Raw genomic sequence first — 14,728 nt, forward strand, 5'->3', positions numbered from 1 at the left:
ATATGCTGAACAAGAATCTTTCAATCTCCGCCTTAGAAATAATCAATGTCCCGCTTCCGTCGCCTTCTGAGGCAGAGTTCCAAAGTCGCACAACTCTCTGGGAGTGAGAAATTTCCTCATCTCCGTCCGAAAGTTGCTAGTGTCACACGGGAGGGTTTAAACTAGTATGGCAGGGGGGTGGGCACGGGAGCAATAGGTCAGAAGGTGAGAGCATTGAGGGAGAACTAGGGAATAGGGACAGTGTGGCTCTGAGGCAGCGCAGACTGGGAGAAGTTGCTGAACACAGCGGGTCTGGTGGCCTGAAGTGCATATGTTTTAATGCAAGGAGCATTACGGGTAAGGCAGATGAACTTAGAGCTTGGATTACTACTTGGAACTATGATGTTGTTGCCATTACAGAGACCTGGTTGAGGGAAGGGCAGGATTGGCAGCTAAACGTTCCAGGATTTAGATGTTTCAGGCGGGATAGAGGGGGATGTAAAAGGGGAGGCGGAGTTGCGCTACTTGTTCAGGAGAGTATCACAGCTATACAGCGAGAGGACACCTCAGAGGGCAGTGAGGCTATATGGGTAGAGATCAGGAATAAGAAGGGTGCAGTCACAATGTTGGGGGTATACTACAGGCCTCCCAACAGCCAGCGGGAGATAGAGGAGCAGATAGGTAGACAGATTTTGGAAAAGAGTAAAAACAACAGGGTTGTGGTGATGGGAGACTTCAACTTCCCCAATATTGACTGGGACTCACTTAGTGCCAGGGGCTTAGACGGGGCAGAGTTTGTAAGGAGCATCCAGGAGGGCTTCTTAAAACAATATGTAAACAGTCCAACTAGGGAAGGGGCGGTACTGGACCTGGTATTGGGGAATGAGCCCGGCCAGGTGGTAGATGTTTCAGTAGGGGAGCATTTCGGTAACAGTGACCACAATTCAGTAAGTTTTAAAGTACTGGTGGACAAGGATAAGAGTGGTCCGAGGATGAATGTGCTAAATTGGGGGAAGGCTAATTATAACAATATTAGGCGGGAACTGAAGAACATAGATTGGGGGCGGATGTTTGAGGGCAAATCAACATCTGACATGTGGGAGGCTTTCAAGTGTCAGTTGAAAGGAATACAGGACAGGCATGTTCCTGTGAGGAAGAAAGATAAATACGGCAATTTTCGGGAACCTTGGATGACGAGTGATATTGTAGGCCTCGTCAAAAAGAAAAAGGAGGCATTTGTCAGGGCTAAAAGGCTGGGAACAGACGAAGCCTGTGTGGCATATAAGGAAAGTAGGAAGGAACTTAAGCAAGGAGTCAGGAGGGCTAGAAGGGGTCATGAAAAGGCATTGGCAAATAGGGTTAAGGAAAATCCCAAGGCTTTTTACACTTACATAAAAAGTAAGAGGGTAGCCAGGGAAAGGGTTGGCCCACTGAAGGATAGGCAAGGGAATCTATGTGTGGAGCCAGAGGAAATGGGCGAGGTACTAAATGAATACTTTGCATCAGTATTCACCAAAGAGAAGGAATTGGTAGATGTTGAGTCTGGAGAAGGGGGTGTAGATAGCCTGGGTCACATTGTGATCCAAAAAGACGAGGTGTTGGGTGTCTTAAAAAATATTAAGGTAGATAAGTCCCCAGGGCCGGATGGGATCTACCCCAGAATACTGAAGGAGGCTGGAGAGGAAATTGCTGAGGCCTTGACAGAAATCTTTGGATCCTCGCTGTCTTCAGGGGATGTCCCGGAGGACTGGAGAATAGCCAATGTTGTTCCTCTGTTTAAGAAGGGTGGCAGGGATAATCCCGGGAACTACAGGCCGGTGAGCCTTACTTCAGTGGTAGGGAAATTACTGGAGAGAATTCTTCGAGACAGGATCTACTCCCATTTGGAAGCAAATGGACGTATTAGTGAGAGGCAGCACGGTTTTGTGAAGGGGAGGTCGTGTCTCACTAACTTGATAGAGTTTTTCGAGGAGGTCACTAAGATGATTGATGCAGGTAGGGCAGTAGATGTTGTCTATATGGACTTCAGTAAGGCCTTTGACAAGGTCCCTCATGGTAGACTGGTACAAAAGGTGAAGTCACACGGGATCAGGGGTGAACTGGCAAGGTGGATACAGAACTGGCTAGGCCATAGAAGGCAGAGGGTAGCAATGGAGGGATGCTTTTCTAATTGGAGGGCTGTGACCAGTGGTGTTCCACAGGGATCAGTGCTGGGACCTTTGCTCTTTGTAGTATATATAAATGATTTGGAGGAAAATGTAACTGGTCTGATTAGTAAGTTTGCAGACGACACAAAGGTTGGTGGAATTGCGGATAGCGATGAGGACTGTCTGAGGATACAGCAGGATTTAGGTTGTCTGGAGACTTGGGCGGAGAGATGGCAGATGGAGTTTAACCTGGACAAATGTGAGGTAATGCATTTTGGAAGGGCTAATGCAGGTAGGGAATATACAGTGAATGGTAGAACCCTCAAGAGTATTGAAAGTCAAAGAGATCTAGGAGTACAGGTCCACAGATCACTGAAAGGGGCTACACAGGTGGAGAAGGTAGTCAAGAAGGCATACGGCATGCTTGCCTTCATTGGCCGGGGCATTGAGTATAAGAATTGGCAAGTCATGTTGCAGCTGTATAGAACCTTAGTTAGGCCACACTTGGAGTATAGTGTTCAATTCTGGTCGCCACACTACCAGAAGGATGTGGAGGCTTTAGAGAGGGTGCAGAAGAGATTTACCAGAATGTTGCCTGGTATGGAGGGCATAAGCTATGAGGAGCGATTGAATAAACTCGGTTTGTTCTCACTGGAACGAAGGAGGTTGAGGGGCGACCTGATAGAGGTATACAAAATTATGAGGGGCATAGACAGAGTGGATAGTCAGAGGCTTTTCCCCAGGGTAGAGGGGTCAATTACTAGGGGGCATAGGTTTAAGGTGAGAGGGGCAAAGTTTAGAGTAGATGTACGAGGCAAGTTTTTTACGCAGAGGGTAGTGGGTGCCTGGAACTCACTACCGGAGGAGGTAGTGGAGGCAGGGACGATAGGGACATTTAAGGGGCATCTTGACAATTATATGAATAGGATGGGAATAGAAGGATACGGACCCAGGAAGTGTAGAAGATTGTAGTTTAGTCGGGCAGTATGGTCGGCACGGGCTTGGAGGGCCGAAGGGCCTGTTCCTGTGCTGTACATTTCTTTGTTCTTTGTTTGTTCTTTGAAAAGGGCGAAATCCTTGTTTTTAACTGCCCAGTAGTTCTGCTCTCACCCACAAGCAGTGACATCCTTTCCACGTCCACCTTGTCAAGACCATTCAAAATCTGATGTACTTCAATCAAATTAACTGTCAGTCTTCACATCTCCACTGGAAACAAGTGCAGTCTGTCTAACCTTTCCTCAATAGAAACCCCGCTCATTACTGGCACCAATCGAGGAAACCTCCTCTGAACCGTCTCCAGCGTATTTACATCTTTCCCCAAATAAGGAAACCCAAACTGCACCGAATTGGCGAAATGTTACAGCTCCTGGAATAAAAGGGACAGTAGCAATATGGATATAAATGTGGTTGAATAATCAGAAACAGAATACAATGGTCAATCGAAACTTTTCGGACTGGAAGAAGGTTTGTAGTGTTCCACGTGGGTTCCTGCTGGCATATTTGCTTTCCCTGATATATAACAATGTGCTAGATCATGGTGCACAGGGAACAGTTTCAAAGTTTGATGATGGTACAAACTTGGAAATTTTGTAAACTGAGACGTGGACAATCCAGATAGAACTTGAAAAAACAAAAGAAGATTTTCAATCTGGAGACGTGTGAGATGATGCATTTTGGTAGGGAATATAGAATCATAGAATTTACAGTGCAGAAGGTGGCCATTCGGACGATGGAATCTGCACCGGCTCTTCAAAGAGCACCCCCATGAAGCCAACACATCCACCCTATCCCCGCATCCCAGCAACCCCATCTAACATAAGGGCAATTTAGCATGGCCAATCCACCTAACCACCACATCTTTGGAGGGTGGGAGGAAACCGGAGGACCCGGAGGAAACCCACGCAGACACAGGGAGAGCACAGACACTGATCCAAGCGTGATCCGAACCTGAGACCCAGCGCTTTGTGAAGCCATAGTGCTAACCACTATGCTACGGTGCTGCCATTCAAATATTTATGGGATGAAGGAGCAGAGAGAAGTGGGTGTATGTGTGGATAGATCATTGAAGGTAGCAGGACAGGTGGAGAGAACAGACAATAAAGCAGATCTTATTCTGGGTTTATTCCGAATGGAAAAGAGAACAAGAGGAAGGAGGTTATGCTGAATCTGTACAAGGCGCCAGTTAGACATCAGATGGAATATTTTGCACAGCTCTGGGAGCCACAATATTGGAAGGCTGTGGCCGTATTGGGCAGCGTGCAGAAGAGGTTTACAGGATTGGTTCCATTTATGAGGATAGATTAGAGATGTTGGGAATGTTCTCCTTCGACAGGATAAGGCTGAGGGTAGATTTGATCGAGATGTTCAAAATCATGAGCGGGCGAGGCGGAGTAAATAGAGAGAAACAGTTCCCCCGAGTTAAAAGAGCAAAAACGAGAGGGCACAGACTTCAGTTGATTTGCAAAGGAAGCAGATGTTTGAAAAATAGGCACTTTTGCACAACGAGTGCTTCGGGTCTGGAATGCACTGACTGGAAGTGTGGTGCAGGCAGGTTCAACTGAAGCGTTCAAGAGGGCATCAGGTGATTACTTGAATAGAAAACAATTGTAGAAGTTCGGGGACAGGGCCGGGGAATGGCACGAAGTCGTAATGCTTGTTTGGAGACACGGTGCAAACACGATTATCCAAATTACCTCTTTCTGCGCTGTAACCATTCTCTGATTCTGTGATGTGGTTGCACCAATTCACTGTGTCACTCAAGAATAACTCCCTTACTTTTATGTTCAACTCCTCTCGTAATAAGGATAGAATTCTACTCACCTTCTTAATTACTTGTTGCACTGACTCACTCAGTTTTCGTGATTCATGCATCAGCAAACCGAGATCCCTCGTTATTCTGCAGCCGTTGGACATCGAAGTAAAGCTCTATTTATTTTTACTCTACCTGCCAAAGCGAAACCCTGCGCTTTTTAAACATTGCTTTGGAGCTGCCAGGTTTCTGTCACTCACTCAACCTCTCTGTATCCGTCTGTAATCTGCTTCTGTCCTCTTCACAACATACTTCACTCCCTATCGTTGTGTGATTTTCAAAACTTCCCCACACAATGGGCTTTGTCCAGATATAAAATCCTGGAACAAGCAGAAAAACTCTGTGAGCCTGACGTGATTTAACACGCAGCCTTCGGATCGGCATTCAGAAGCGCTATCGGGCGCCACAAGACCTCCTGTCGAAGATTAAATTTCAATGCTGACAGATTTCCTCATTTACACCTTGATTATATTCTGTAAAGTGACGATCAGAGAGAATCATGTAAGGAAACAGAATATTCGCTCCCTCGCTCCTTTCCCTCTTCCTGTTGATTTACATCGAATGGAAGAGTAACAGGAAAAACAAATAACCAGAGAGCAGAAACACAACATTACCCTGTGGGGTCAATTTATTCTGAAATGTGTCAATATATTGAGTGAGTGAGAAATACTTTAGCCTTTAGAGTTCAAAATGAATCTGAATCTGATTGAATCCACGAATGATAGAGTTTTATGTCCTTTTGTTTCTAATCGGTGAGATGCTGCAAATTGTGGACCAGCAGTTCCCCAAGTACAAGGGAGCAGTTCCATCCTTTCTTTTCTTCCTTCCTACATTGTTCTCTCCGTTTCTCCTTTCTCTCCCAGATGCTAAAATGTTGGGAATTCCAATTTAATTTCCTTTTCAGGCGGTGTTTTGTCAATTCCAAACGATTTTGAACATTCCAATCGAATGGATTTGTTATTTCCCATTGTTGCTTCCTGTGTTTATTGTGTTGTATTCTCTCACTGTCTGTTTATGATCAATGTTCCGTCTCACTGTCTGTTCCTGTGAAGATCAGCGGCACCTCCCGCCTAGCAGCCTTTAAGTTGCTCTGCGCCAATCATAGAAACATAGACAATTGGAGCAGAAGGAGGCCCTTCGGCCCTTCGTGCCTTCTCTGCCATTCATTGTGATCATGGCTGATCATCCAACCCAATTGGCTGATCCCTCCTTCCCCCGCCTCCCCTCCCGTATTGTTGATTGCCTTCTCCCCATGTGCTTCATCAAACTGTTTCTTGAAAATATAGTGGTTTTCCCTCAGCAAATTGCTGTGGGAGCAAATTCCAATCTGACCAAACTCTGCGTAAAGACAGTTATACTCTTCTCCGTCCAACACGGTCTACCCCATATCCTCAGACGTGACCCCTGGTTCTGAACATCCCACCATCAGGAGCATTCTTCCTGCATCAACTCTGTCCAGTCCTTTTGGAATTCGATAGGTTTCTATGAGATCCCCTCATTCTTCTTAACGCCAGCGAATACAATCGGAACCGCCCAGTCTCTCCTCATACGTCAGACCTTTAATCCCCGGAATCAGTCTGCTGTACCTCCGCTGCGCTCCCTCTACAGCAAGAACATCCTTTCACAGAGAAGGAGACCAAATGTGCACACGATATTCCAGACGTGGCCTCACCAGGGCCCTGGATAATTGCACCAAGAATATTCCTGCTCCTGCACTGAAATCCTCTCGCGATGAAGGCCAACATACTATTGACCTCCTCTCCCGCCTGCTGCACCTGCAAGCTCACCCTCAGCAACAGGTGTACGAGGACCGCCAGGTCTCGTTCCACGTTCCCCTCTCCTATTAATGGACATTCAGATGACAATCTGCCTTCCTGGTTTTGCTCCCAAAGTGTATAACCTCACATTTATACATATTATACATTCATCTGCCATTCATTTTCCCACTCACTCAACTCATGTGGAGTTAGAGCAATTCATCCTGTCAGTTCGCATTTCATAATAGTTGGATTCCAGCTTGCGTGACTATCTGTGTGGAGTTTACACTTTATCCCCGTGTCTGCATGGGTTTTTTCAGTGTGTTCCTGTTTCGTCCCACAGTGTAGGTTGGGTGGATTCGTCATGAGCAAGTGCGGGGTTATGAGGAGAAGCGGAAGAGGGGGTCCAGGTCGAGTGCGCCTTCCGAAGTTCGGTGCAGACTCAAGAGACCGAATGTCCTGCAGGGTTTCTCTGGATAACAAATTAGAATCGTCAGAACTCCGACATTGACGGGATGTTTGAGGCGTCCGAGTGATGTCCATCATGATGCGATCAATTGTTTGTATCTTTCAGTCTTTCCGCGGTGTTTTATTTACAATGTGTAGAAACATGTTGGACATGGTGTTGAAGTGTTTCCCATCAGTCCAATCAGAACAATCCCTGAGCTGACATGATGGAAATGTAATTTGCTGACAGGAACAACATTTCCAACACTTCACATCTGGCTGCACATCTGGACCAATGCACAAAGACAACCTTCTTCCGTTAGTTATTGGGGATGTTAAAAGTCCATGAGGTGGTTTGGTGAAGTCAGGTTACATGGCGAGTTGGCCGAGAGGTGAAGGTGATGCGCTGCTAATCCATTGTGCTTTGCATCTGCGGGTTTGAATCCATTCTCGTCGACACGGAACTAGGATGAAGGTTAGATTCGGAGTTCAACAGGCCTGAGGAATGAATCTTCTTGCACCAATCTCTATACCGATATTCCTAATCCTCTGTCTGATAATCGATTTAAATCACGACACCAGTTTTGGGCAGGAGTTTGGCACCATGAAAACTTGCGGCTTCAGAAACTCCAAAACAGACGCCAGCTTCATCTGGGGCACTGCTGGCAGATTTTGTCTTTCCAGAACCGGCCGCCCAGCCGTGAAAACAAGTTCATCAGATGATCTCATTACACTGTAAGACGTGGGAGCAGAAGTAGGTCATTCGGCCAATCGTGTCTGCTCCACCATTCAGATAGGTTTTAACTGATCTGATATAATCCTCAAACCCACTTTCCCACATCATCCCCATAATCCTTGATTTCCTTACTGATTAAAAATCTGTCTGTATCAGCCTTGAACATATTAACTGACCCAGCCTGACAGCCCTATTCGGTTACAAAAATGGTTCCACAGATACAGTATAGTCTGAGAGAAGAAATTACTCATCATCCCTGGTTTGAATGGGCGGCCCCTTACTCTGAGATCATTCCCTTTGGTCCGAGACTCTCCCACATGAAGAAACAACCTCTCAGCATCCACCCTGTTAATCCCCTTGTAAATCGATTAAATCGGTGAATTTGAATGGTGGGATTTCTTACGTGTCCCAAAGTTTAGTTCAGGCCTCTGGATTCCCAATCCAGTGACATAATCTTTCATCCCTCTGGACATAAAACAGTTGATTCAGCTCATTGTTAACATCTTGGGCCAGTGGGCCTATGAATGGCAAATGGTGTTTAATTTGGATAAATGTGGGGAGATACATTTTGGTTGATCCAAACAGAGCTGGACTCGCTCAATTAATAGTAAGGAGTTGGGTACAGTTATAGAACAAAAAGATCAAGGAGTGTACAGGTCCATAGCTCCTTGAAGATCGAGTCGTAGTCGGACAAAATGGTGAAGAAGGCATTCAGAATGCTAGGTTTTATTGGTCAGAATATTGAATACAGGAGTTGAGACGTCTTGTTGAAGTTGTACAAGACATTGGTAAGACCACACACGGTATGCTGTGTTCAGTTATGGTCACCCTATTATAGGAAGGATATTGTTAAGCTAGAAAGAGTGCAGAAGCAATTTACGAGGATGCTACCAGGACTTGATAGTCTGCGTTATAAGGAGAGGCTGGATAGGATGGGACTTTTCCCCCTGTAGCTTGAGAGGCTTACGGGTGATCTTACAGCGATCTATAAAATAATGAGGAGCATAGATAAGGTAGGTAGTCGACACATTTCCCCAAAGGTAGATGTGTCTCGAACTAGAGGGCATTTGTATAAGGTGAGAGGGGAGAGATACTAAATAGACCAGGCAGGACATTTCTTCATGCTGAGGGTGGTGAGTATCTGGGACGGGCTGCCAGAGGCAGGGGCGTGTACAATTTAATCTTTAAAAAATCAGTTGGACAGTTACATGGGCAGGGTGGATAAGAGAGGGCCAAACACGGGCAAGTGGGACTAGCTTAGTGATAGAGACTGGGCGGCATGATCAAGATGGGCCGAACGGCCTGTTGTCATGCTGTAAACATCTATGACTCTATCCATCTTCCTGAGGACATTCGAATTTCCTCCACAGAATTGTATTGAACCGATTGATGCATAATAATTTATTCAACACTTTATCTAAATTAGACAGATATTGTGGATTCATTAGGGACTAAACAAAATATGAGAGACAATTGAATGAACAAAGTTACAAGAAATTACATTCCAAAAAATCCCAACAGTGTTTGGATGGACAGGTGGAAGTTTGAGCTGAGGAGGGAAAACTCGGCTGTCAGCAAGTTGCACCGGATTTCTGTAAAAAACGACCGCGGCAGGACTCGAACCTGCAATCTTCTGATATCATCATTGAAATTCACCGAAGTCAGACGCCTTATCCATTAGGCCACGCGGCCACTGGCTATGATACGTGAGCTGATGTTTATCTCTTGTGCATAAATACTGCGATTCCATGTGTTTCATTTCTATTGTTTGGTGATCCGCTGTTTCCCAGATCCCAGAAAATACAAGGGAAAGCTCCAGCTGCCGGACATGGTCATTTTCAAAGTGGAAAAGCCCTTCACTCTGTGAGCTGTGAAGATTCATGGAGGCTCGGGGACTCTCAGGCCGGCCAGGGCTCTTTATCCGGCTCCATTCACAGGAAAAGTGACTTCAGTTTCCGCAATAACATCCGCTCTCTCTGAAACCCCCAAACTGAAAATCAGTCTCACCGTGAAGGTGAAGACTGCGGACTGCGGTTCCCGCCCCTGCTGTTTAATTCAGATCACTATAACTGTGTACATTGAGCAGAAATAAATTGCAGTTGTTTGTAAACATTTCTTACTGAACTCACTGTCATTCTGCATTAACAGGACGAGTTTGAGTCTCGTGATATTTGATCCGATATTAAACCTTGCAAAAATATAAACTGAGCAGGTAAATCAGAAATATCCGGAAAAGATTATTTGAATTGCGCTTTTGAACGGAGTCATTTCAAAAACATTCCAACACAGAGAGAAATTCCTGGAACCAGCTGCAGAAAATCTCCGGGAGCCTGACGTGATTTGGACGCAACCTTCTGATGTGGAGTCAGACGCGCTACCTTAGCGCCAGAAGCCCAAGTTCTAATAACTGAACCTTTCTCCTCAGAGATTTATTTTTTATTTACACTTTGACGGTACACTGTAAATCAGCACCTGTGCGAAAGAAACTCAAAGAAGTCTGATTGAGGGATACTAAAGGGCCCTGAAGTAAAGCAGCTGTACCACGTGGTTAAGGTGATGCACAATAATCCATTGTACTCTGTACACGTGGCTTCAAATCCCATCCTCGTCTGTAACGTGTCTGTTGTGTCTCTGGTTAACTTGATGTGGGTGAAGTGAAAATGCTGTGATTTTTAGCTTTTGTTTGAGGCCTTGGGTGGTGAATAGTCAAACACTGTCCATACTGAAAGCACATTCATCATGGCCGGAAACTTCCACAAGGCCAACCTCAAGAGTGTACTGCCAAAATTCCACCAGCACATCTCCTGTCCCACCAGGGGAGACAACACGATTGACCACTGCTCCTCAAAAATCAAGGGCACCTACCGTTCCATCCCGTGGCCGCACTTTGGAAAATCAGACCATAGGACGGTGCTCCTTCTCCCGGCATACAAGCAGAAACTTAAGTGGGAGAATCCAGCTAAGAAGGTCGTGCAGTGCTGGACCGAGGAAGCAGAAGAGCTCTGACGTGACTGTTGGAGACAGTGGACTGGTCCATATTTAAGAACTCAGCGACTAACTGAAATGAGTATGTCACCACTGTCACAGACTTCATCAGCAAATGTGTGGACGACTGCGTGCCAAAGAAAGCAGTACGTACGTTTCCCAACCAGAAACTGTCGTGTTGGGTGTTGCGATACAGAAATGAACCAACACGGGTGTAGATGGTACAACTCTGTTTTATTATCCTGTGCAATAATAACTATTAACTTCTGGCTGTGGTTCGTACTTCACCAGCTAACCTGTGGACCCAGCCCTAGCACTATCTTAGTGAGGCACTCAGCACATGGTGTATGTCTGAGTGGCTCGCTGTCAGCTCTGTGCTCTGAGCTATCTCCTGGTAGAATGAGCGGGAACTGTGGTGTACCCAGTTTTATAGTGCGTGTGCCCTCACTGCCGATTCGCTGCGATGTTGTGTGTGTGTTGGTTGGTCCAACTACCTGTCCATCAGTGTGTGTGTGTGATTGCACCATAACACCATAAGACAGAGGAGTGGAAGTAAGGCCATTCGGCCCATCGAGTCCTCCACCATTCAATCATGTCTGATTTCAACTCAATTTACCCACTCTCGCTCCATAGCCCTTAATTCCTCGAGAAATCAAGAATTTATCAACTTCTGTCTTAAAGACACTCAACGTCCCGGCCTTCACCGCCCTCTGTGGCAATGAATGCCACAGACCCACCACTCTCTGGCTGAAGAAATTTCTCCTCATCTCTGTTCTAAAGTGACTCCCATTTATTGTAAGGCTGTGCCCCCGGGTCCTAGTCTCTCCTGCTAATGGAAACAACTTCCCTACGTCCACCCTATCTAAGCCATTCATTATCTTGTAAGTTTCTATTAGATCTCCGCTCAACCTCCTAATCTCCAATGAATATAATCCCAGGATCCTCAGATGTTCATCGTATGTTAGGCCTCCCATTCCTGGGGTCATCCGTGTGAATCTCCACTGGACTCGCTCCACTGCCAGTATGTCCTCCCTGAGGTGTGGGGCCCAAAATTGCTCACAGAAGACTAAATGGGGACTAACTAGTGCTTTATAAAGCTTCAGAAGTACATCCCTGCTTTTATATTCCAAGCCTCTTGAGATAAATGACAACATTGCATTTGCTTTCTTAATTACGAACTCAACCTGCAAATTTACCTTCAGAGAATATGTTATGATATGTTAATGTGGATATCATGACATCCCCCCTTTTCACAAGGAAATGTGCCTACATGGTAATAAATATTGGTGTGTACTGAGTGCATATGAATATGTGTGTGCAATATTTACAACATGTACATGAGGCTAAACTATATACAGACGAAGGTGTCAGGTGCAACATAGCAACGAGGTTGTAGCGCAAACAAAACAAGTGCAATCAGCAAATATCGAAACAGAACTTCTGGAACAACAAGAAAGAAACACGTTAACAGTCTGTAAAACAATTCAGTGAGTCCAATGTGCAAACAGGCTCATAAGTCCAGTCTATTAGGTGGGCGACGGATTTGGGTTGGCCGTTAGGATGGCACACCATTCATCGCCCGGATTAATGCTGTGCACTGGCATCGGCTGGTGGGTCCGACTTGGGGACATCCAGTTCTTGTTTATTACCGCAACACAAAAGGGTTCCCGGTCGTCGGTATCACCGGTCTGCACGTCGCCAGGGTATGATTCGGTGTATGGGGGCTAAATGGCCCGCACGTCCCTGCGAGGCTGGCGGAATTGCAGAGAGTTGGCACGTTGAGCTGCTCGACAGCAGGCAGCATAGTGGCCCATCCTGCGCAGCAGAGGCATTGCCGCGCTTTGGCTGGACATTGCCGCTTTAAGTGTGCAAATCCACAGTTGCCGCACGTCGTGACATCATGGCGTTCGTCGCGCCACCGTGCATACATGGTGCGGTCCTGCATAGAGCATGCCTGCGCATCCCGTCTCTCTGTGTCGATGTCCCCTCTTTTGGCGTGTACAAGCGCGGGAGGCCTCGGAAAGCGCGCAAAATGCCTGAAAGGCTGGTGGAGCAGAGACCCTCATAATATCTAAGAAGTGTTTAGATGGGCAATTGCGTACCCAGGGTACACGAGGCGATGTTCCAAGTGCTGGGGAATGGGATGAGAATGGTTCGGTGGTTGTTTTTGACCGGCACAGATGCGATGGGCTGAAGGGCCATTTCTCTGCTGTCTGATTCGATGACTTCATGAATGAAATGCAACATGTGTTTGCAGCTGTCTATGTTTATATCCTGTTGTATTCACAGGAACAAACAAACTGGGCTCGTCGTTGAGCACCTCGAGACTGTTCTGCCCTACATTTAGATTGAGTAAGGGCTCCGTGCATTTTAACTCCAGCTCCCTGACTGGATTTCAGAAACCCTCCACAAACGGCAGTCTTATTGAATAATACAGATCCCAGAGATGGATAATCAGCGATAATCACAGCCAGAGAGACCTGCAATAACCCTCAGTGCAGGAAAGGCAACTCATTGTCCTTTGGCCCAACAGCAAAATACTGCGGATGCTGCAAATCTGGAACAAAGACAGAAAATGCTGCAAATATTCAGCTGATCCGGCAGCTTCTGTGGAGCGTGGAACAGGTCGTTCCATTTAAAGGTCAGGATCTGAAATGTTAACTATTTCTCTTGTCAGTGATACCACGGAACCGTAAAATATTTCAAGCATTCCGGTTTGTTCAGCTAAACACCCTCACACTCTGTAGCTTAGATCAATCCCAGCAGGGTGTCACTGCGTTTGACCTGATCTGTGTGATTGAACACTTCCTCCATAAAGTCACAGAGTCATAGATGTTTACAGCATGGAAACAGGTCCTTCGGCCCAGCTTGTCCATGGTGCCCAGTTTCTATCACCATGTTAGTCCCACTTGCCCACATTTGATCCATGTCCCTCTATATCCACCCTGTCCAGGTAAATATCTCATTGTATTTTACAGGAAAACATTGTACCGATTCTACACTGCCTCTGGCAGCCCATTTCGGATGCTCACCACCCTCCGCGTGAAAGCAAATCCTCTCTGGTCTCTTTGGCATCTCTCCCCTCTCACCTTAAACCTATGCCCTTTAGGCTCCTCTACCTTTGGGAAAATATGTTGCCGATCTGCCTGATCTATGCTCCTCATTGTTTTATAGACCTCTATCAGTTCACCTCGAAGCCTCCGACGCTCCAGGGGAAAAATCCAAGCCTGTCCAGTCTCTCCTTATAACCCAGGGGACCAAGTCCTGGTAGCATCCTCGTAAATCTCTTCGAGACTCTTTCTAGTTTACCAATATACTTCCCACAATAGGGTGACTAGAACTGAACATAGTATTTCGTGTGTGCTCTTACCAATGTCTTGTACAGCGTCAATATTCAATATCCTGACCAATAAAACCGAGCCTGCTGAATGGCTTCTTCACCACCCTGCCCGCCTGCGACTTTACCTACAAGGCGCTCCGAACTTGTACCCCTAGATCTCTTTGTTCTGTAATTCTCCCCAAAGAATACAACAGCGCAAAATCTGTCTTTCTTCCAGAATTGCAGGTTTAAATTGTCCTTCACTTTCCAGTGGATAATTTACAGACATTTTAACACAAGGACTGAATTCAGTCCAATGGTAAATGCTTTCGACTAGAAATCAGCTGGATTTTTCCCTTTGACTTCAGTCCTGCTCACAGAGAATCTGTTCAGTAGTTAAAATAATGTTTTCTTTTGAATCCGTTATTTCCACCGAATGTTGACGCTGAAATTCCTCACAGTTCTCTCCATTGTTATCTACTCTGCGGGTATTGACTGCACCGTCTATTTGAGACATGCTCACAGGGCTGTGAGGGAGGCTTTCTTTCA

At 46.0% G+C, this 14,728-nt stretch overlaps 1 protein-coding gene and 1 non-coding gene across 2 annotated transcripts in view; one reads left to right on the forward strand and one right to left on the reverse strand.

Annotated features, from left to right (window-relative positions):
* LOC140400060 (histone H2B-like) overlaps positions 1–9,985 on the forward strand; it is a 67,317-nt gene extending 57,332 nt beyond the window's left edge. Inside the window, exon 2 of the transcript XR_011938019.1 lies at positions 7,036–9,985. The gene's annotated coding sequence lies outside the window, so the exon portion shown is untranslated. The remainder of the gene's footprint in view (positions 1–7,035) is intronic.
* On the reverse strand, positions 9,478–9,567 carry trnar-ucg (transfer RNA arginine (anticodon UCG)). The gene is given in 2 exon segments: positions 9,478–9,513; positions 9,531–9,567. It is a non-coding gene; the product is annotated as a tRNA-Arg (tRNA).
* Positions 9,986–14,728: the final 4,743 nt, after the last annotated feature.

Source organism: Scyliorhinus torazame, chromosome 24 (assembly GCF_047496885.1).
Source record: "Scyliorhinus torazame isolate Kashiwa2021f chromosome 24, sScyTor2.1, whole genome shotgun sequence".
NCBI lineage: Eukaryota > Metazoa > Chordata > Chondrichthyes > Carcharhiniformes > Scyliorhinidae > Scyliorhinus > Scyliorhinus torazame.